This window comes from Pangasianodon hypophthalmus, chromosome 5 (genome assembly GCF_027358585.1).
Source record: "Pangasianodon hypophthalmus isolate fPanHyp1 chromosome 5, fPanHyp1.pri, whole genome shotgun sequence".
In the NCBI taxonomy this organism is placed as follows: Eukaryota; Metazoa; Chordata; class Actinopteri; order Siluriformes; family Pangasiidae; genus Pangasianodon; species Pangasianodon hypophthalmus.
In genome coordinates, this window is record NC_069714.1 from 1,254,945 (window position 1) to 1,278,888 (window position 23,944).

The 23,944-nt window shown below is 44.3% G+C and overlaps 1 pseudogene; it reads right to left on the reverse strand.

Annotated features, from left to right (window-relative positions):
• Positions 1-1,404: 1,404 nt before the first annotated feature.
• LOC128318409 (uncharacterized) lies at positions 1,405-22,558 on the reverse strand (annotated as a pseudogene).
• Positions 22,559-23,944: the final 1,386 nt, after the last annotated feature.

Consider the following 23,944-nt stretch of genomic DNA (forward strand, 5'->3'; position numbering starts at 1 on the left):
TCCCATAATATCAAAGTCTACAAAAGGGGGTAGAGCGTTTTCGTATTTAGCTCCTAAACTTTGGAATAGCCTTCCTGACAGTGTTCGGGGCTCAGACAGTCTCCCAGTTCAAACGTAGATTAAAGACATATATCTTTAGCTAGGCACACACTTAATACATGCCACAACCTTGTACTTCAGTACATCTGATTAATTGCAAATTATGATTTAGGGCTTACTAATATGAACAGCAGCTACGCTAATTCCTTTCCACTTGTTTCCCTTCTTCTACCCATCCCGAGGCACATAGAGATTGTGCCAGCTCCAGTAGACAGAGGCCAACCCTACGAGGATCCTGAGGCATCCAGAGATGGACCAGCTCCAGCTGGTTTCTGCCTCGTGAGGATTTGGGTATTCAAAGCAATGTTGCCAACCCTATGTGGACTTTGAGGAAGACAACAACCTCTAAATTAACATACACATAAAATTCTACATGACTATACATAAATGCAGAAAGGACATTGTTCATATCACGCTCTCCAGCATCACCCAAATCAGGATGGGTTCCCTTTTGAGTCTGGTTCCTCTCAAGGTTTCTTCCTCATATCATCTAAGGGAGTTTTTCCTTGCCACAGTCGCCTCAGTTGCCTCAGGCTTGCTCACTAGGGATAATTTTGTCTAACATCTAGGACTGTTTGCATGTTTTTTGTTTATTTTCTGTAAAGCTGCTTTGAGACAATGTTTATTGTTAAAAGTGCTATACAAATAAAATTTAATTGTTTTGGTTCCCCCCTTTCCTAGCTTGTCAGAGCACGGGTGCCTCTTGATCCATGATCTGAGGGTTAGCTTTTCCTGTCCCGTGATAATCTTACTGTATGCCACTGGGGAGAGTTGAGTGACATCCTGAGGTTGGGAGTTGCAGTTGCTGGGTGTTGGGGTGTTTGCGGTGAATGGTGGTCCGGCGTTAGTTTGGGCCACTGAAACCTTGTCTAGTCATTCTGAGTCGGGCTCGTCTTTCAGTTCTCCCTTGAGAGATCTCTTTTATGAACTCTCTTAGTATCCTCAGCAGCTCCTCAGACTCTGATGTGGAGTTTTCCTCCGACCTTTGTGTGGGTTCAGACCTGGTCTTATCTGTGAACTGTCGCGAAATGTTCTGCCGTTGATTGCCTTGATTTAACTCTGGGTGCCATTGTTGACCACCTTTTGATTTTCAGGTGGTTTCTCCCATTTTCTTTTCCAGTGGTTGGTTGGGTACCTGGGTCTGACACCAGTATAATGATCTCTTTCTCTCTTAGTTTGGGGTTCACATCGCTCTTCACTGAAATATTTGCTGGAGTGGCTGGAGGGCCTGGCAGGGCCGTGATACTGGGCACCTTCCAATACCAATACCGAGTTTTGTGGGAGAACAGCCATGACTGTGCAGACTTAGTGGTCTAGTCCGTGGCTAGTTTTTTGTTTGGAGTATGCCTTGTGGGCTAAGTCTCGTAGTTGTTGGGCGGTCATGGCGTGTGGGCATGCCATGATGCCCAGATGGTAGCTCACCATTGGGTGCAGGTTTCAGAGGAACAGGGTATTGAAATCGACATCCTCCTCCATTTCTGGTTCATTCCATGCCCCAAAATAGGCTCGGTGTAGTCGGTGGTAGTAGGCCTGGGGTTTTTCGTGCCTTCCCTGCTGAAGATCGAGTGCAGCCAACAGTCCTTGCTCTGACTCTGGGTCAGAAAACTTCTTTATTAATGATTTTCGCAGGAGTAGGTAGTCTGCTTTTTTTTTTTTTTTTTTTTACTACGCGTGACAGATTTTACGTGCGGTATTAATCCTGATGAGTTTGTGAGAGGATCGGGAAGCGACAGTCTCGCCGATGATTTGGATTTGATTCTAACCGGGGCTTCGCCAGCGATCTCGCGAGATCGCCACGTTCCATCCTCTCCTCCGAGAAGCGGAGATGGCGTAATAGAAATATCAACAACTCCAAGGCCAGTGAGGGCGCAAGTCGCAAGCGTGACACCCATCTTAAAAGCCTGTGACGCGCCCCGGCGAGCGAAGGGACGGAAATTAGTCAGTAAGAGTCCATCGCTAGTGAAGTTGTTTAAATATTGAAATAAAAGACATACCTGTAAACGGATCATTAAACATTCTTCTAATCCCCTACAGATTCAGCCGAATCACGCACATGTTCACCCACGTGTTCAACCAGGGAAGTGGGACGTGGATCTCAATGCGTGATTAATGGTGTGTTATATATATATATATATATATATATATAAATAAAAGATATAAAATATATATAGTGTGTGTGTATACATTTTTTGATATGAGCCTTCGTTTTTTAAAACAATCGGAGACTGAACCAGAGACCGAATTGGATAACGGCCCCGAACCGAATCAGGAAGCAGAGCGATGTCAGAGAGAGCGCGAGGGTCCCACTAGACCTCTGTTTAAACGCAAGTTTCCCCAATGACGGTTTAACGGTATGTTGTCTATGTATATATTTAGATTACATTTCTTTATATACCTATACATATAAGATTTTGAAAGGGATTTTTTTTCCAGCCAACGTCTCTAACCAGGAAGCGAGACCTGAACGGGTCCGTCGGCTGAGAATAGCGCCACCTCTCCGTCAGCGCCGTGACAGTGGTTTGCCAAAATAACGAGCAATTTGATTTGCGACCTGATTCGTGACTACAGCGCCATGTTTTCTAACACGTGTGAAAAAAGGTTTTGTGTGAAAGGTTTGAATGTATGTCCGTGTCGAGGTATATTTTGACGTTGTGAATGCAGGTTTTTGAACGTATGTTAGCGTCAGGGAAATATTTTTGACGTTGTGAATGCTGGGTTATAGATAGGGGAAAATTATATAATAAAAGTGTGCAAGAAAAATAAAAAAAAAAAAGTCATCTAACCCCGGAGTTGTGACATTTTATTTAGACCCCTCGTTAAAAGGGGGTAGAAGGAGGTGCGGAGGGTGAGGGGGAGGGAATAGAGGAAGAAGGACCAGAAGGAGGGGTCGGGACCGAAGCAGATAGAGAAGAGGTGCAGGTGGGAGGAGGAGGATGCGCGATGGTCAAAGACGAGGAGGAACATGGAGCTGATGAAAGAGAAATCGATGTCAAGACGCACGAGAATTTTAATGCCGTAAAAATGAGACGTGTGTCAACAATCCCTCCATCGGGGGACGAGCCTGATATCGCTACGTTTTATCAAAACTTGATCGGTCTCATTCAGGAATTGGTCGACGACGCGGGAGTCATATCTGGGATGGGGGACTTGGTACAGTTAAGTGTAGAGAGCGAAAATGTAAGAGTTCACGCGTCGGCAGTCACCGACGGCACGGGTGAAAATATTCTACACGTTTTTGAAGATATGCTCAATCGGATAGTACAGTCGAACACGGGGGTTGCGGTGAGCGAACGAGTGGATCTGATTGTTCAGGTGGTGCAGAACCCTAGAGGCGGTGGAAAACGCAAGTTGGAGAAAACTTTAGACTGCGAAATCATACGTAAAAAAAAGACGTCACCTGTACGTTACAGAGGACCGCGGGGATCAGCCCTGCTTCGCCGCCGGTCTAGCTCACACGTGTAACGATATTTTCACAGACAGGCAGTGCGAGAGACAGGCTAGAGAGTGGCAGCGAGCCATTGGTCTGGACGAGCAGACACCCATCACCTTTAGTGATGTGCGAAAATTCGAAGACATTTTAGAACATAAAATCAGTGTTTTACAGAACACCTAGCAGCCTCTCGCATTTCGAAACAGATTTCCCCGACTGTTCCCGATCTTTGTTTTTGTTTTTACTGGATAACCATTATTACGGGATAAGAAAAACCTCAAAGCCTTTATAGGTACGCGATTCATCTGTAATTATTGTTACAAGGGTTTTAATTGCTCCTATGCGCATAGTTGTCAAGGCTATTGGCACATATGCAACGATAGGGAGTGCCCCATGCAAGAGCACGATCCCGTAGAATGCTCGGACTGTCTCAGAAAGTGTCGTTCCCCAGCGTGTTTCGCCCATCACCAAAGAAGGTAAGAGGAACTTTGTAACGGGTGGGTCGGTCAGTCTCTACGAGCTCATTAAAAAACGTGCTAGATGCGGCCAGTGTTACAACACAGGAGCGAACACCCGTGTAGGAAATGGTCATCGTTGCACTAAGCCAACTGTAGAATCTGTGGGGAGGTGTTAATGAGGGAGCTGGAAACCGACCACAGGTGTTACATTTGCCCTCTCCCCGTGAGCGCCGACTGTCCCGATTTGACTTTTTATGACTGAAACGCTCACCGCTGTTTTTACCGCTCACAATGCCAAAGGGTTCGACAGCTATCTGGTTTTGAAAGGTATGCTGAAAGAGGGGTTATCGCCTCAGCATATTCTCATGACAGGGTGTAAAATCCTCAGTTTTGAAGACCCTCATTACGAGCTAAAATTCATAGACTCTGTCTTTCCTACCCATGCGTCTTAGCGATTTCCCAAAAGCCTTAAGTTTCACCGATCAGACCAAGGGGTATTTTCCTCATAAATTCAGCTCAGCCAGACGTCTCGAGTACGTAGGAGCCTACCCACCCGGCTCCGATTATGGGGTAGAACGCATGTCGGAGCGGGAGCGTCAAGATTTTCACGAATGGTACGCCGTGGCTGCGTGAAATTCAGAGATCAGTTTCTCGGAGAGACGGGGGTGGACCTGTTCGATTCGATCACCATAGCATCAGCCTGCATGAAAGTGCTTATCACAAATTATATGACTAAGACGCTGGCCATACCCTGCCCCTACAATTACGCTCGGGTGCGTAAAAGATTCTCACACACGTCCATCCAATGGTTAGAATGGGTGATGGCGAAAGAAAAAATCTTTATTCAGCACGCACTAAATATGGGAGAAAAGCAGATCAGTCCTTTTTTTGTAGACGGTTACGCCGAGATCGACGGAGAAAAGTACGTGTGGGAATATCACGGGTGCTTTTACCACGGCTGTTCATCGTGTTACAAACCGGCGGAGACGTGCCCGTTGAGAGGCATCAGTTTCTCGCGGGCTCTTTTTCCCTATTTTACCATACAAAAGCAAGAACGGTAAATTAATCTTTCCTCTGTGTCGCACATGCGCAGAATCATGCATGCAGAGAGACCCTTGCTCACACGACAATGACACCAGAGCATTGACGGGTGTGTGGGTCACTGTAGAATTTAACAAAGCCTTGGAGATGGGCTACAGAGTGGCTAAAATCACGGAGGTATGGCACTTCGATAAAAGCAGCGACTGTGTTCATGGGGTATGTACACGTGTTTTTAAAAGGAAAGCAGGAAGCATCCGGTTACCCGCCCGAAGCTAAGGATCGGGTCAGCAGGGAGAGGTACGTCAGTGAGTATCTGGAACATCAGGGAGTCCGATTAGACCCTGAAAAGATAGAGGCGATTCCGGTCAAGAGACAGGTGGCTAAGCTCCGTCTCAATAGTCTTTGGGGGAAGTTTGCTCAGAGAGACGATCTGCTCCGCACCGAGATAGTCTCGGAACCTGAAAAGTTTTTCAGCTATCTGTTTTCCGGTAAATACGTGATCGATTACTTTGATGTTCTGGACGACCAGAGAGCGTTGATCAGGTGGAGATTCAGCGACCGTTGTGTTCAGCCCCCGGGCAAAAGGAGAAATGTGTTCATAGCCGTGTTCACCACCGCCCACACGCGTCTCAAACTGTACAGCTACCTGGAAAGGTTGAGGGACAGAGTTCTTTACACAGACACAGATAGTTTAATTTATGTGGTGAAGGAGGGGGAGACTCCTTTAGGATTGGGTAATTACCTAGGCGAACTGACCGACGAATTGGACGGAGATAGCATAGAATATAAAAAAAAAAAAAAAAAAAAAAGTGGTGATGCGCGTCAAAGGCATCACGCAGACCCTAGAATGTTGTGAGAGGGTCAACTTTGACAGGTAATTCTCCACCAGATCTGACGCTAAGGATCTCCGGGGAGGGAGGGGAGGCGGGCGTTATCGAGATCCCTCAGCATGGGATAAAAAGGGTTTCTCGTTAAAAAACTCGACATTTCAGAAAAAGTTTCGGGTTGAATACAACAAGACAAATGTCACATCTCGAGGTTATAGAAGAAACAGATTTTAAACACAGGTTCGTCTGTCCTTTCTCTTGTATAATAGCTGACCCTAGTGGCTGTGGGAAAACCTGTTTTGTAAAGAGTGTACTGGAATGTTCTGAACGTGTCATGAATGTTGTACCCGAAAACATTGTATGGGTCTACACTTCTTACCAGCCTATGTACGATGAATTGCAAAAGATGAATAAAAAGATAAAATTTGTCAAAGGGCTTCCTGATTCTTTCGAAGATGAAAACCTGTTTCCTCACAACTTAAACCATTTGATCATTCTGGACAACGTTATCTTTCAAGCATCCAAACATCCTGAAGTGGTTAAAATTTTCACTCAGTACAGACACCACAGAAACATGAGCGTCATGATGCTGACTCAAAACGTGTTTCAGCGAGGTAAACACAACCGTACCATTAGCCTGAACAGTAATTATCTGGTATTGTTTAAAAACCCTCGGGATAAACTACAGGTGAGCGTATTAGACCATCAGATCTTTCCCTCGCAAAAGGGTTATTTCTTGGAATGTTTCGAAGATGCTACCAGAGATCCTCACGGCTATTTAATCAATCAATCAATCAATCAATCAATCAATCAATCATCGACCTCACCCCGGGGTGCCCAGACAGATACAGGTTGAGGAGCGGTCTGCTTCCTCACCAGCACTCGACCGTTTACGTCCCAAAAACGTCATGATGGCTCGTATAAAAAGGAACGCTCCCTTGCTCGCAGCTCTGTACCACGCTGCTCCCCAGAAACGTAGAGATTCTCGAACACGGCTCTGCTGACTTCAGCAGAACCCTGTGCGAGATCTTGAAACCTTCTCAAGGGTAACATCCCCTTAACCCTTTTGTAATACAAAAAACTCAAAAAGTGGAGAAAAATTATCAGGTTGTTGGCAGATGAAAAAAACTGTTTAAAGAGCAAACATAGGGTTCTGAAGAAACAGACTGGTGGGTTTCTTTTACCTTTGCTCTCGACCGTCATACCTCTGATTGGGAATCTTATCGGAGGGCTCTCTAGTAGACAGTAAAAAAAAAAAAAAATAACTTTGAAGAAAGCTCGGAAAATGTTTCTCGTCTTGCCCCGTCGGTTAAACGGACTGACTCGACCTACGGTCAGAGAAACGGCCGAAGACAATTTGAACGATAAAATGAGGGAAGTGTTAAATGAACTGGGGTTGAGTCACACACCATAATATCGTTTATCACGTCCTCATCATACAGAGACAATAGTCATTCGAAAGACAAGCCTCTGGCGCGGTGGTAAAGATAATAGATACAGTGATGACCGCATATGGTAGACAGCTGATGTTGCAATTGACCCGTGTGGTACTTGATGTTTTTGGAGCATTTTTCCAAAAACTGCAGGATGCTCGAAGGGTAATGCGCAAAGTCCGGGGGAAATCCGTAAGCATCAAAAAAGGTAGCGTCCCCCTCTTTTTCCAGGGTTAAAGCCAACCAGTGTTCCCTGGGCACGTGAGAGGGATGAGTGTTTACCACGAAATAAGCCGGAGTAGAGAAGGAATGATTTAGAGAGGGTAAGTGATCGGAAGCCCACACACCGCAAAACACTTTTCCATATTTGCTGTAGTCGATACACTCATTAACATTATGATACTTGTTAAATATTCAAAAGCATCATAACGAACTGGTCGATATAGGCATGACACATGAGTAGTGATATTAAAAAGGCAGCAAGTTTTCAAAATCATGGTGCATCATTTTAAGTCATTGTCCTTTCAGGAGTTGTAAGGTAATCTGGTGCACTTGTTAAAGGAGTGAGGATTCATTGTTTCTGGTTCCTGTGGCTCACTGATTGGAATCTGTGGGGGTGGGGGAGACATGTATTCTGCTTGTGCAACTTAGGATCCTACAGATATGATCTACCAACAGTGCAATCCCTTTATGTAAAATACTGTACCTCCAGATACAGACACTTGACATCAGATGTCACTTTAGAAAAAGCTTCTTTCCTTCTGCTATCAGAAAACTCTTCTCTCTTATATGCTCTTCAACTCATTATATACTGTGTGTGTAATATATATTACACACACACACATACATACATACACACTGGTAAACTTCAACTACAGTCACTGCTGCTGCAGTTAACTGGTTACACATCAGTACTACTGCAACTTGTTTGCACATTTACTCTTTGCCTAATTGTTGCACGTATGCAGCATTAATTACATTCATTCATGCATGCTTTATTTTCTTGTCCTGTCTTGCACTTTGTGTGTTTTTTATTGAACTGTAGTGAACCAAATTACCACCAACACTTGGGTGGCAATAAAAGAATCCTGTAACTCACAAAAAGAACCTTGACTGAAAGATTTCATGTATGTGAATCATGCATAAATATGAGCTTAATTTCTGAGCTACAAACTTTCATAGGATCTTAGAGATATTAGAGGTTTGATGTTGGCCTGTAATTTGACAGTTGTCAAGGGGCAAGGTCAGATTTTACAATCAGTGGTTTGATAGCAGATAGATTAAATTGGGTACTTAGGTAATGCCAAGTGAGAAATTTATTAGTAACTGAGATTTGATTGCTTGTGGTAGCGGTTCATGGCAAAAACCTTTATCCAGCTAGATCACAAATTTGAGGTCCATGAGATCATATTCAGTCTGTTTAAAAGGCACACATAGCATTGTTGAGCATTTGGAGCTTCTTTTATGTTTTTTTTACTCATTTTTTACACTTTTCTCCTTCTCCCCTTTTTTTTTTTTTTTTTTTAAATGTTTTGCATTTTATGTATCCTTTTACATTCTTATATGCTATTTATATGCTTATCTTTTACTTATTTACCATTTTCCTAAGCAGTTCAGCATATCAGCTGTAAAGCACTTTGATGGTTTTTCAATATACTACATAAATAGATTTCAAAAGTTAAGTTGCATGATTATATATAGGTTGCTGATTTTCTTTTTCTTTTTCTTTAGCCTTAACAGGAGCCCTCTCAAACATCCACTTTCTTTTACTGTTTTTGGCTAAATGAGTTTTGAAATGCCCACTCTTTAAACTCTGTCTTAATGTTCACCAGGTGACACTATTTAATTTAATTTACCCACTAATTACTGCTGACTTCAGAACAGCCAGGCCTACTAATAACTGTTAAACCCCTACACTGATTTTATTCCACTCCTCTGGTGTACGGGTTCTGAACCAAAACATAAAAATACACATAATTTAAGGCTAAAAGATTAAAGGATGAGTGCACACCATATTTATATATGTTAAGTATTATTTGGTGTGGGCGTGTGTGTGTGTGTGCATCTCTCTCTCTCTCTCTCTCTCTCTCTCTCTCTCTCTCTCTCTCTCTCTCGCTCTTGCTCTCTCTAATTAACCATCAATAGCTCTCAGGTGCAATGTTTGGGAATGAGGAGTATAAAAGAACTAGGAAACAGCAGCATGAGTTTTTTCTTTTTTTTTTTTTTTTGGCATGGATGAAGGGGAAAGTATTACACACTAATCTTGTTCTCAAAACTTCTTATGCACTTCCCAAAAGTGTGATGATAGTTTTTGTAATGTTTGTTCAAAGGACCAGAACACACTCAAAATATCAAACCACACACCTCAAAACATACACAATCATTAGAATATTCTCACTGAAGGACTGCACCCTTCGATAAGCCTAAACACTGACTCATTAAGTACAAGTTGTTTCTTTAAAGACTAGACAGGACTTATTTAGTGCTGCTGACTATGCAAACACCAATGTTCCATGCACAAAAGAGAAGATCTTTATGTAAAAAGAAATATTCCAAGTAAAAAAAGGAAACAAATTTCTTATTAGGTTACACTTATAAAAGAAAAAACAATACTGTCAAATAAAAAGTGTGTCTATAGTCTGATATAGTAAGTTATAAGTCTGTAATGAACAAGCTGTTGGGGGCTCTCACTGGGCATCCAGTTTTCTCTTTTAGGCCACAACCCTACATTTGCATCACACCTGTTTTGTCTCCATTGTGATGTCCTCACGACCACTATTCATTGCTTCCAGTAAAGACTTTTGATTATGTGGCTGGTGATCATATAACTTCTGCCTTGTTGCTTAGAATTCCTCAGTTCCTCAGATTGCCTGTTTTCATTCCTAAACATGTGTATTATTGATGCCACAGAAGCTAACTTCAGCTGAAGCCTGCTCTTTCAGATGACATTTTTCTCATACAAACATTTCAGTCAAGCCTGTTTTTGCAACTGATCAGTTAAATAATTCATAATTTGGGAAAATTGACGAAGACCAAATTAAAAACCCTATATAGGATGAAGTCTAACATCATTCTGATGATATAGCAATGAAATCGGACATATATAATATCCTCTCACTAATTTCAACACATTCTCTCACTGAGTCCTCACTGCACCAAACCATTCATCTGTAGAACTGATGGGCACTCTGTACAATGGGCTTCATGTTTGGATGAATTGTCCAACTTTTGGATATCCAGGTCACCATTCTGTCTATCACAGGTTGATTGTAGAAGGTACCATATTCACCACTTTCCTGTTAATCCCATCCAGCATGGCCAATGGACCCCAGTCTCTCTTGATCAATGTGACTGAAAAAGTTTTATAAATGGTGTAAAAATGTTGGCCACATTATAAGGATGGATTTCAGTACATCACCACACCTACAGCATGAGCAATTTCTCCAAAAACCAGGTATCACTGAGGTGACTGCGCATTTGTTGATAAACAGAATTACGAGGTGAGATATGAACGAACCAGCTGGCATGATCTACAAACACACTTTTTAGCAGACTGATGAATTATTCCAAAAGTTGGAGAAGAGTCTACACAGTCTCATGAGGTTACCTTTTGCTACACTTTCAGTGTTAATCAGAAACCCCACCTTCTCCTCTTAAAACTTGTACATTTTCCCAATGTATCAACAAAATCATCGGTAATTGAGTATGGCTCATGAATTCAGACCTTTGTCTTACAACTCGGTTGCTACCACTGATGGTGATGTGGCCTGTTCTGGATTAGAAGATGGCGAAAACATTGGTGAAACCCTGGGAAAAAGAAACTTTATCTGTTGATCAACAAATAATGAAATTAATGGGTGCACAACCACAACACTGGTCATCATCTGTGCAGTGACAGCAGAACTGCTGGACAGAATAATTGATCAAGATCTGTAAGACAGCTGTCATGGATGCAGGCTTGATCACCCGAGTCAGCTCCATCACCCATGTTTTTCAGTTCTGATGTATATTATCTACACTTGAATGCCAGGAGATGAAAAAGAAACTGTAAAAACTATTTACAGACTAGAAAGGTTCATGACTGATGTATGAGAATTTACTAAACATCGGGATTCTTTGTTAGCTATAAATACTGTGTATCTTTTAGACACTTATGTGCAGCAATTTTTTTAAATGTTTGATCAATCATTTCAGTGCAAAACTAGACAAGTATTATGCATTTTTACCTATGTAATTGTGTGCTTTAAAAGGATAGTCATAGATTACCTGACTGAATACACAATGCATAAAAATGTAAAACCTTTCACATCTCATTGGTTTTCTGAGACTTGTAACCAAAAAAATTTACACCTGATTGTGGTCATTCTCACCCTGATGCTTCAAAATGACTGATTATATTCTACACTGTCAGACCCTATTGTTGAGAAAATGGGGAAGAGTTAATGCAGAAATAAAAAAAAAAAAAGGTTACCAGAACAGGACAAACTACATAAACCAATATCTGCAAAATTTAACAAACAGCTTCTGTAAACACTGAACAATGGCAAGCCAATTTAGTTGATCTGACCAATCTGTCTGGGAATGGTTGTGTGGTGTTTTATTTTTTATTTTTTTCCTCCCCAAACATTAATTAAAACATGACATTGTTCACTTATGGGGTACGGGGCCAAAAGCATCATTTTGTGAAGGGTTCAACAGAACATTGAAGACCAGGATGTGGAGATATTTCACAGCCTTTAAAACAAGAAAATATGCTGACATGGTACAGGATTTGGTTTGAGCATACAATTACAATGATTATACCAGCATCAAAATGAAGCCTGATTAAGTCAATGAAACCAACTCCTTCAGAGTATTTAAAACTCTACACAGAATATTTTCTCCAAAAATAAAAATTGTTATTCCCATTTAACCCTCTGGGGGTGTTTTGCGGCCCTGGACAAATTTTGACATGCCCTGACATTTGTGCTTTTTTAAGTTGCTTTTAAACATATTAATGGCTAAAGTCTGATAACACTGTAATCAGCACAAACTGGGCTACAATATGTGAGCAGCATGTTTATACATGATTGTTTTTGAGAAAACGGCATTTATGCGTGGTTAGTGAAAAAATAAAAATTTAAGTCACTGAAATAAGGCCATAAAACACAGAACATTGGTTCACAAGACATTTGAGAACTGGATCTTGTAGCCTAGAGTTTTTGCATCAAAATGATGTGATAATCATCTTGTTCACTCATTCACAGAAAACAATATACTGATTTAAATTTTCTAAGACACTTTTTGTTTCGAAAGGGCATATGCAAGAGGTCGTAAATGATCATGAATAATGTAATTGACACCTGAGAAGACAAAGACCCGCATAATGACCTGCATATAATGAGCCTTTCAGTCAGGAATGTGGCTGAGAGGGAAATGCTATGAAAAAGAATGTGAGGACAAAAATTTATATATTTTTTGTTTGTAGTTTATTTAGAATATAGTAAAAGCTCACTCTTTGAAGCCCACAGAATTGAACATCTATACAGCTATACATCTTTGTGCCACTCTAGGAAACTCCTTTTCAGCTGAACACACAAGTGAACATCACATGCCTGGCATTTCCAAGGAGTGTCCTGCCTCTTACCATGCTTTGCTTTGCAAAGCACACAGATCCGGTGACCAGCAGTGACATCTGAGGCCTGCTCAGCTCCTGGAACTGGCACATTGTCAACACTGGTCCGTTTTGGTATTATTATTATTATTAAGGCAATCCTTCCTGTTGTCTCTAAGTCCCTGATGTTGACGTCTGTCCATTTATATTTATGGCCCTTTGCACGTGCCCTGGCAGCCTGAGCATTGGTGTTTCGACACAGTTGACACAGCAGTTGCAGAAAAAAAACATTTTGAAGAGACTCATGGGAGTGTGTGCCTCACAGAGTCTTGGGTCTAGCTGTGGTCCAGGTTCCCGTGTGGGCAGGAATCTCAGAGCCTGTGGAGCCATGTCAACATCAGTCTCTGTGTTCCATGACAGAGTGGGCTGCTTATCTGCTTTGGCTCTCTCTGCCACAGGTTCTTTTGCACTGTTTTTCTCGCGTCTGAAATAAAAAAAAAAGTAAGCATTAAGTAAACAAATAAACTACATTATTAACATTATTGTGAAGTTCACTGATACTAGTACTAATTTATAGAAAAAAAGAACACAATTACCACATAGCACACATTTTACCATACAGTAAACAAATCAAATTAACATTTTAAATCATGAAGGTAATAATAAAGGGCTTACTCGTCAGGATTTATATCCTCCGCTGGGTCCACTCGCTCTTCAAAATGCAAACATTCGTCATCCGAGTCGCGCTCTTCCTCTGAGGAGAAAGTAATCTCTTTGTCGCTGTCCAGAACGAGCCGTAGTGCTTCTTCACCCGTGTAGCGTGCCATCAAAATGCTACGGGTGTTTTATTTACGTGTCTGTGAAGAGAGGTGACAGAACGCACCCTGTTTATTTTCTTTATTCTACAAAAGCACAGCATTTTGTTATGAGTGTATACAAATAAAAGTAGACCCTTTACAGATTCGTATGATGTATTGCTCTTATCTGTACAATCAAAACTGACAGAGTAATTTAAGTTCTTTTTGGTGTTATCAGGAGAAGATGCCACAGAATGCGCCGGCGCTTTTGTCGACCCCAGATGGTTAAAGTCATTGATATTATTTTCACAGTTAAAAAGGCAGTTTGAAAAAAGGCTAGTCAAGTGGACTGAGCGCACAGCCCTGAGGGGCCCCAGTGCTCAATGTGGTGGCGTTGGAGATGCTGTTCCCAATCTGGACTGACCCTGGTCTCCCAATCAGGAAGTCCAGGATCCAGTTGCAGAGGGAGGTGTTCAGGCCCAGCAGGTTCAGCTTTCCAATCAGGTGCTGAGGAATGATTGTGTTGAATGCTGAACTGAAGTCTATGAACAGCATTCGAACATGTGGTGTTTTTTTTTTTTGTCCAGGTGGGTGAGGGCTAGATGGAGGGTGGTGGTGATGTCATCTGTTGACGATGGTATGTGAATTGCAGGGGATCCAGTGAGGGGGCAGCAGGGTCTTGATGTGCTTCACAATGAGCCTTTCGAAGCACTTCATGATGATGGGTGTGAGTGCAACAGGACGGTAGTCGTTGAGGCAGAACACTGGAGATTTCTTTGGCATGGGGACGATGGTGGTTGCCTTGAAGCACATTGGAATGATGGTGCTGCACAAGGAGGTGTTGATGTCTGTGAAAAGTGACAGTGACATCATCAATGCTCTTGCTGATATAGCTGGTCACTGATGTCGTGTATTCCTCCAAGTTGGTGAAGTCAAAGTCAGTTGCAGCTCTCCTGAACATGTGCCAGTCAGTGTGTTCAAAACAGTCCTAGAATATTTTTTCCAAAAATAAAAATTGTTATTCCCATTTAACCCTCTGGGGGTGTTTTGTGGCCCTGGACAAATTTTGATGTGCCCTGACATTTGTGCTTTTTTAAGTTGCTTTTAAACATATTAATGGCTAAAGTCTGATAACATTGTAATCAGCACAAACTGGGCTATAATAATATGTGAGCAGCATGTTTATACATGATTGTGTTTTTGAGAAAACGGCATTTATGCGTGGCCAAAAGGTATTACGTTGGACACAGCTGCCATCAGACCCAGGAGTCTCTGAAACTGCTTCACAGTGAGTGACCGGCCTTCTCTTACTCCCGCGACTGCTGTGAGGACCGACTCGATCCGGGCAGGAGACAGGCATGCCTGCATCGTGGTCGAATCCCACACCGTGCCCAGATAAGTGATTCTCTGTACTGGAGAAAGCACACTTTTCTCGGCTTTTAGTCTTAACCCTAGCTCTTTCATATGGGCGAGAACGACATCTCGATGCCGAACCGCCACCTGCTCCAATCGAGCTAATATCAACCAGTCGTCGATATAATTCAGTATGCGGATGCCCAGGAGTCGCATAGGAGCCAGAGCAGCATCCACACATTTCGTGAAGGTGCGGGGTGAGAGTGCTAGGGCGCACAGAAGAACCCGATATTGGTAAGCTCCGCCCCCAAAAGCGAACATCAGGAACTTCCTGTGTTGAAGGATGGAGATGTGGAAATATGCATCTCTTAGGTCCTTGGAGCTGATCTGAGACACGACCTGTTACCGTGAGCATCCTGAACTTCAGTCGTGCAACTGAGAGGTTCAACTGCCGCAAGTCCAAAATGGGACGCAGCCCTCCACCCTTCTTGGGAACAATGAAGTACCAGCTGTAGAGCCCAGACTCTCTGTCGCGAGGAGGGACCACCTCAATGGCCTCCTTCCTCAGGAGAGTGTGTACTTCCTGTTCCATTACCAGAGCCTGCTCGGGACCCACCAGAGTGGGAAGAACCCCGGAAAAGCGAGGCGGAGGAGAGCCGAACTGAATTCGGTAGCCTCTCGCTACAGTACACAGGACCCATTGAGACACATTTGGCAGAAGTTTCCACGCTGCCAAATAGCTCACTAAGGGGATCAGCCTCTCGAGACTGACCTCTGGTACGGCGAGAGCGGCTAGCTTGGTGCCCTGGAGCGGCGAACCGACAGGGAACGACCAAACTAGCTGCTCCAAAGGCCTCCAAAGAAGCTGCGAGCCTCCCAGATCCGCTACGTTCCCGGGTGAGAACTGGGAGAAACGCTCGCCGGAGACCGCTGCGCCCTGAAGTACCATAGGTGGCAGGGTTGGCAGATCGACCTCCCGAGGGCACTGAGGCAAGACAGGCACCGTATAATGAGGTGTACACCGTCCTGCCCCAGAAGGGCCCGCCCTCGGAAGCCCTGGGCCCAAGGCGACGCTCTGTTTGTGTGCCTCCCTGTGAGAGGACACAGTACACGGAGGGGGCTGCCCCTGCCCAGCAGCCCCACGAGCCAGAGAGCAGCGAGGGAGAAACCGCTGGAACGCCAGCGGAGCTAACAGCGTCGCCGAACAGACCAGAGGGCGCCAGTGGGGCGTCCATAAGATTGTCCTTCTCTTTCATGTTGGACAGGGTCAGCCAGAGGTGTCTCTCTGCCGCCACCAGGACTGCCATAGACCGGCCGATAACGTGGGTGGTCCCCTTGGTGGCGCGGAGAGAAAGATCAGCGGCCCGTCTGAGCTCTGTCACGTGCTCAGACGGCATCTTCCCGTGCTCATCCAGCTCTTTGAGCATTTGAGCAGGTTGGCCTGGTATGCCTGTAACACCGCCGTGGTGTGCAGACACGCACCAGCCTGACCCGCTGCCTTGTATGCCTTTCCCACCAGTGTTGAGATGGTCCGCAGCGGCTTGGTGGGCAGCGCCGGAGCCTTCAGGGACGATGCCCACCAGGGGACAGATAGCTAGCTAGCGTCTGTTCAACCCTGTGCATCGCCCTGTAGCCAGGATGGTCCAGCCCCGCCACATTAGCATAGTAAGAGGAGGCGGGACTGAATAAACGGGCCGAAAAAGGCCTCCTCCATGACCTCAACACCTCGGTGTGGAGGTCGGGGAAAAAAGGCAGGCTCTGGCATGGAGGTGGCGGTTTACTGCGCAGGAAGCGCTCATCTAGCTTAGACCCCTGCGGTTCAACCCGCGTTTTAGCGGGCCAGCTAAACACACAGCCTAAAACGCTGTCCGCTCTCGCCCTTATGTTTAGATTTGTCCTTGGCCTTAGGCATGCCTCAGACAACACAAAATAGACAAACAATATGACATAGAGTGCTTGCTGAATGACAAAGCTAGCGCGGCGCTTGCCGCTCGGGCTTTTATGCTTCCGGGTCGCTATGTAACCCCGCCCGTGACGTCTCGCCCATCCATTGGACTGATTACACACGTGATTCAGAGCGCGGTCACGCTGAAGGCGTTCCCATAGCGTTTCGACGCAGCTCGAGTTCCTGAAGGGGCACTAAAATTTTTTTAAGTCACTGAAATAAGGCCATAAAACACATACAGAACATTTGTTCACAAGACTTTTGAGAACTGGATCTTGTAGCCTAGAGTTTTTGCATCAAAATGATGTGATAATCATCTTGTTCACTCATTCCAGAAAACAATATACTGATTTAAATTTTCTAAGACACTTTTTGTTTCGAAAGGGCTTATGCAAGAGGGTGTGAATGATCATGAATAATAATGTGATTGACACCTGAGAAGACAAAGACCCAAATAATGACCTGCATAATGAGTCTTTCAGTCAGGAATGCGGCTGAGAGGGAACTGCTATGAAAGTAGCATGTGAGGACAAAAATTTATATATTTTTTTGTTTGTAGTTTATTTAGAATATAGTAAAAGCCCACTCTTTGAAGCCCACAGAATTGAACAGCTATACATCTTTGTGCCACTCTAGGAAACATCACATGCCTGGCATTTCCAAGGAGTGTCCTGCCTCTTACCATGCTTTGCTTTGCAAAGCACACAGATCCGGCAACCAGCAGTGGCATCTGAGGCCTGCTCAGCTCCTGGAACTGGCACATGGTCAACATTGGTCCGTTTTGGTATTATTTTCTGTGACACACCACAGAGCTCTGCAATTAGTTCTTCCATAAACTCCTTGTGGCTCATGGTGCCATAAAGCTCTTTGTGTACAATAAAGGCATTGGTGGCAGCAATGTCCAAGAAGTGTAGAAATAGCTTTGTGAGCCCCTCAGATTTTTTTGGTGAGTGAGTTAGCTGCATTCCGAGGGCAATCCTTCCTGTTGTCTCTGTAAGTCGCACATGAACCAAACTTCAAAGCAAACAAGTCTGTTAGAAGCTTGGGACTAGTGTAAAAATTATCCATGTATACATGGTACCCAAAACTCTACGGTCCAACAGAGATGTCACAGCATCATATGACAGTCCATGGCCTGTGGGAAAGTTGTTCTTTCCTGTGTACACAGCAAAATCTACAGTATATCCATTTGATGAGTCTGCAAGAACAAACAACTTGAAGCCCCACCTGGTTGGGTTGGCTTTCATGTACTGAGTCATTCCTGTGTTTGCTTTGCATGCCACCATTCTTTCATCCACTGCCAAATTTTGTCTTGGATGATAGATGGCCTTACATGCATGCCGGATAGTGTCCATGAGGGGTCTGATCCTGAAAAGACGGTCGTGTTCAGCTGTGCCCCTCTTTCGGTCATTGTCCTTGTCTGCATGTGGGTCACTCGTGCAGATTCCATGAAATGTCCCTTGACATGATTGTGGCAGGAAAAGGAACAGAGAAAACACTATCCTGCCGCCAGTAGTCTCTGATGGACCTCAACTTCTCCATGGCCATGTAGAAGAGTAGCCCAATGTAGCAGTACAGCTCACTGATGCTGACGTTGGTCGATTTATCTTTATGGCCCTTTGCACGTGCCCTGGCAGCCTGAGCATTGGTGTTTCGACACAGTTGACACAGCAGTTGCAGAAAAAAACATTTTGAAGAGACTCATGGGAGTGTGTGCCTCACAGGGTCTTGGGTCTAGCTGTGGTCCAGGTTCCTGTGTGGGCAGGAATCTCAGAGCCTGTGGAGCCATGTCAGAGTGGGCTGCTTATCTGCTTTGGCTCTCTTTGCCACAGGTTCTTTTGCACTGTTTTTCTCATGTCTGAAATTAAAAAAAAAAAGTAAGCATTAAGTAAACAAATAAACTACATTAACATTATTGTGAAGTTCACTGATACTAGTACTAATTTATAGAAAAAAAAAAAGAACACAATTACCACATAGCACACATTTTAGCATACAGTAAATAAATCAAATTAACATTTTAAATCATGAAGGTAATAATAATGGGCTTACTCATCAGGATTGATATCCTCCGCTGGGTCCACTCGCTCTTCAAAATGCAAACTTTCGTCATCCGAGTCGCGCTCTTCCTCTGAGGAGAAAGTAATGTTTTCATCGCTGTCCAGAACCAGCCGTAGTGCTTCTTCATCTGTGTAGCGTGCCATCATCCAAACGCGCAGAAAAAGTGAGTAAATTCTGTGATGAAGCTTGCCGTTTTACGCCATTTCTCGGGGGCGTGTACATAATTACCTGGCTCACTTCAGATATGCTGGGATGAGCATAATAGAGATGTGGTCTGAGTACCTAAGGTGGGGGCGGGGCTCTGCCTGGTATGCGCTGAGGATGTTTGCGTAAACAAGATCCAGCATGTTCTTCCCTCTTGTTGCAAAGTCCACATGCTAATGGAATTTAGGGAGCAATGACTTGAGATTTGCATGGTTTAAATCTCTGGCAACAATAAACAGTCCGTCAGGGTGTAAATTCTGCAGTTCACTAATAGTCCCATACAGTTCACGGAGCGCCTCCTGGGTCACAACTTTCTTAATGTCCATGGTACCTTGGCCTTATTTGTCTTTAATACTTATAATAACTGTGTGATATGAGATACTGAGAATTGCAAACCATCAACAGCTTCGGCACATGGAAACAAACATGCAGATACCAAACACGACATACATACATGCGACCATTAGCTTCTGGATACAATGGTGTGTTTACAGAGTGACACAGATCTAATATGTAATTTCATTAACAGTAAGGTTGCGTTATAATGTCGGTTTTAATATATGTTTGGAGGTAGTGCCAGGCTTCCTACCATGTGAGAAGTTGCCGTAACTGAGTTGTAAGTTAACCTTAGATTCTTGCCCTCCTGTTTGATACAGCATGTGGTGAGGGCACATTCCCTATATAAACTTAATACACAAACCAGAGACTATGCTGAAATAGGATAAGACAGAACACAAAGAAAGAAGGAACATTCTTAAAAGTGGAGGAGCCTTGGGCATAGAGTTCTTTTGCTGATTCAGTTAAGTACAAAAGGTCATTCCAAACTCAGCAGGATGTAGCGTGGTGTGGATAGGGAGAAGCTCAACCAGACAAAAGGCCGCTTTAAGCGTTGGTCAACTCGAGGTCAGCTCCACCGAGGGGTCATCTTAGGTCTGTTTGTTGTAAAGGAATGTCTTTTGTTTGTCCTGTGTGTGGTTGGAGAGACAGTCAATATCTTCAGTTTGATTATCTCTGAGTTCATACATTCCTCCCTTTGATTGGCGATGTTTCGAAGTAAAAACATCGGCGAGCGCTGAAAAACATGAAGCAGAGACAAACACCCACGGCACAAGATGACAACTCCACAACTGTCTATGGCTGGTGCAGGGCTGCATGGGACTGACTAACAATTCAGATGGGTTAATTACTTGGGATTTTGTTTACCATACTATTTGAATGAAAAGGTGGAATTTTGTTCCAGATGGTATATAGGGTTGGCTGTACGGAGTCAATCCTGTGATCATTTGACTCTTATATACAAACACAGAGAAAAGGGACCTGTTGGAAACGGGGTGGGAAAGAAGTTATAGTGGTGGAAAGGAGGGAAAGCAGAGGCAGATGAGTGACAGAGGAGTGCAAAAAGGGTTAACTCATAATTGTAGGGAAGTAACTAATGAGCTAGAGGCTGGTACTGACTCTGGGTTAGTTTAGCTCTGTATATGTTTATGAAATTTCTCCTATTTTCAGATGGCCAAGATAGTGTGCTCGGTCGCGTATCATATCTAACTCACGTGGAAGTCTCCCGACTATTTGCCTGGGTGGAAGCGTTGTACATTACATGAAGCTAATTGTGGTGATACTAGTGGGGTAGCACAAGTATGGCTAGTTTGGCACATATAGCTGAGACATGCGTAGTTGGAACCAGTGCAGGTGATATCCTGAGGCTGAGAGTTGCTGGGTGTTGGGGTGTTTGCGGTGAATGGTGGTCCGGCGTTAGTTTGGGCCACTGAAACCTCGTCTAGTCATTCTGAGTCGGGCTCATCTTTCGGTTCTTCCTTGAGATATCTCTATTTATTTATTTTTTTTTATGCACTCTCTTAGTATCCTCAGCAGCTACTCAGACTCTGATGTGGGGTTTTCTTCCAGTCTTTGTGTGGGTTCAGACCTGGTCTTATCTGTCAATTGTCAGGAAATGTTCTTCACCTTCCTATGCCAATACCGAGTTTTGTGGGAGAACAGCCATGACTGTGGCAGACTTAGTGGTCTAGTCCGTGGCTAGTTTTTTGTTTGGAGTATGCCTTGTGGGCAAAGACTCATAGTTGTTAGGTGGTCACGGCGCGTGGGCATGCCGTGAGGCCCAGATCGTAGCTCACCGTTGGGTGCAGGTTTCGGAGGAACAGGGTCTTGAAATTGACATCCTTCTCCATTTCTGGTTCATTCCGTGCCCCAAAATAGGCTCGGTGTAGTCGGTGGTAGTAGGCCTGGGGTTTTTCGTGCCTTCCCTGCTGAAGATCGAGTGCAGCCAACAGTCCTTGCTCTGACTCTGGGTCAGAAAACTCCTTTATTAATGCTTTTCGCAGGAGTAGATAGTTGGCTTTGACCTGCTCTGGCTGGCGGTCTAAAACTCCGGACCTCAAGGCTGGATGTTATCCTCAGCAGGTATAACCTGTCTCTGGTGGTGACCTGGGGCATCATCTGAAGATGAAAGTCAATGTCCTGTAGGTAGGCATGGATGTCATATCCCCACTCAGGACTTGGGGTGAACTTATAAACTGGCAAAGAACATTAATCAAGGTCTCTAGGCGTTATCCCGGGGGGGTGATGCCTAGGTGCGCTCGGTGGTGTGTTGTCCCCACAGCACCGGTGGGATATTCCTGGGTGAAACTTGGTGAGGCTTTGCAGGGCAAGCCTTGTGCACTTCAGCTCTTCTCTGACCATATCCAATTCATCCTTTGTTTGCTCGAGCTGTTGAATCAGTGCCTCAGTTTCCACTCTGGCTGCTTCCAGATGACCCTCGAAAGCCTTAATTTTGGAATTCTTCCTTTCGAACTCGGACTTGGCCTCCTCCAGGAGCACTTTAGCATGTTGGAGTTCCTGTTCCAGGTCTTGTCCGGTGGCCCTGGCCCGCTGTTCCCATTGCTCAGCATCCACCTGCAAATCCTCCAAATCCACTTGGAGCCTCTTTATTTCATCCTTGGCCTCCTGCTCCCTCCTATCAGTTTCCGCCAGGCGCTGCTGAGTCTGCCTTGCGTCCTGCTGGAATTCCTTGGTCTGCTTCCGGAGATCCTCAACTTCTTGTTTGAGCCGCATGGCCTTGGTGTCGCTCAGCTTCAGCTGGGTGAGGAAGTTGTGAGCTAGGGAGCTGGTGATCTTGGCAAGCTCCTTATGGCTGTAGCTCTGACTGGGGTTGTGCGCCATGAGCTCTCTTATGCTGTCATCTAGCTGTCCTTGACTCTGGTGTCGAAGCTCATCGGCCACCTTGGGTAGGAGACTGTCATGACGCTGAGCCACACCTCCAAGTCTTCCCAGTGGGCCATGAGGTTGACTGCCCGAGACATCATGGTACTCTGTAATGGGACACTAGAACAGGAGACTGGCACCAACCATTACAGAATTAGAAGCTTAATGCTTAGTGTGGACTAGGTGTGTGTTGGGAGTTAACTGTCAAAGATGATTGTAAGTGGAGAGGGAAGGTAAAGGTGAGAAGCAACAATCAGTGTGACGAATAAAGGAAATCCCTGTTAGGATTGACTTTGTACAACCTGGGGGTCAGTTAATTGAACCGTTTATCAAGGGCAAGTATCAAGGGACACTGACGATTACCTGCCGTTTGTCTCGTGGCTCAGTTTTAACCAGGCTGGGCCGGATTGTGCTATTTACGCTGGTGGATGGTTTGCTTGGGTAAAGAGGGAGAGAGAACACACATCAGTTAATGATTTACCGTGAACGGTTGGCTAGGCTTATTGATGGTTCTCACAGGCTGGGCTTCCAACTAATTGGCAGTAAAGCATTGTAAGGAATTTAGCTCATTTAGGTTAAGCTGATGTATTCTCCACCAAAATATGTAGGACATTGGCAGATCAGCTCAGAAGGGGAAATTTGTAAACTTAATATTTTAATAGCTGATCAACTATTCGTCCAGCGATAAGTTGAAACGAGTGTATTTATTAATTGTGCATGGGATATTACCTCCGTGGCTACCAGCAATAATATCTTAAATATAGTGAAACACTATATTGAGAGCACAGTAACAAGATCTGCAGTTTAAGGCAATAAATTTGAAGCACAGAGACACAAGACACTGGCCTTTAAACATCAGACGAGACTTTATTATACTAAGCTACTATACACATGTACTAAACTACTACACACAACCAACACACCCAGACATACACATTCATACATGTAGGAATATGCAATGAGAAGAACCAGTGAGAATAATCAGAGTTGAGTTCTTAGACATAAACATGACAAATCACGAGACCCTGACCTGAGTTTTAGGTTTACTGCACCAGCTTAATGAAGTTGGGAGGTATCAACACTTGCTTTCCCTAGGTGGTGAATGGAAGTAGTTGGTGTTGGTCAGCAGGTTCTAGTCGGACCGGAGTTGGAGGATGTTAGAGAAGTTATTGATCATCGGCTGGGCGAAGGTTCGAGTCAGGCGATGTTCTGTGATGCAAGTCTTGGAATCTTCTGGTGCAGGCTCTCTTCCTGTTCCAGCTCTGTTCTGGTCCCTGTTCCCGCTCCAGCTCCCGCTCTGTTCTTTGTTCTTGTGTTGTTGCGTTTCTGTGTGTCTTGCTTGCTTGGGAATGTGGTTTTTATGCTAGTTTAGATGAGCCATCCTCTTAAGGTCTTCAACCAACCGCAGGTTGGTTTGGAGATGATTGGAGAGTGGCTTGGCTGGCCCTCCAGCTAATTTGCAAGTGACCCCTCCCGGGTCGCCT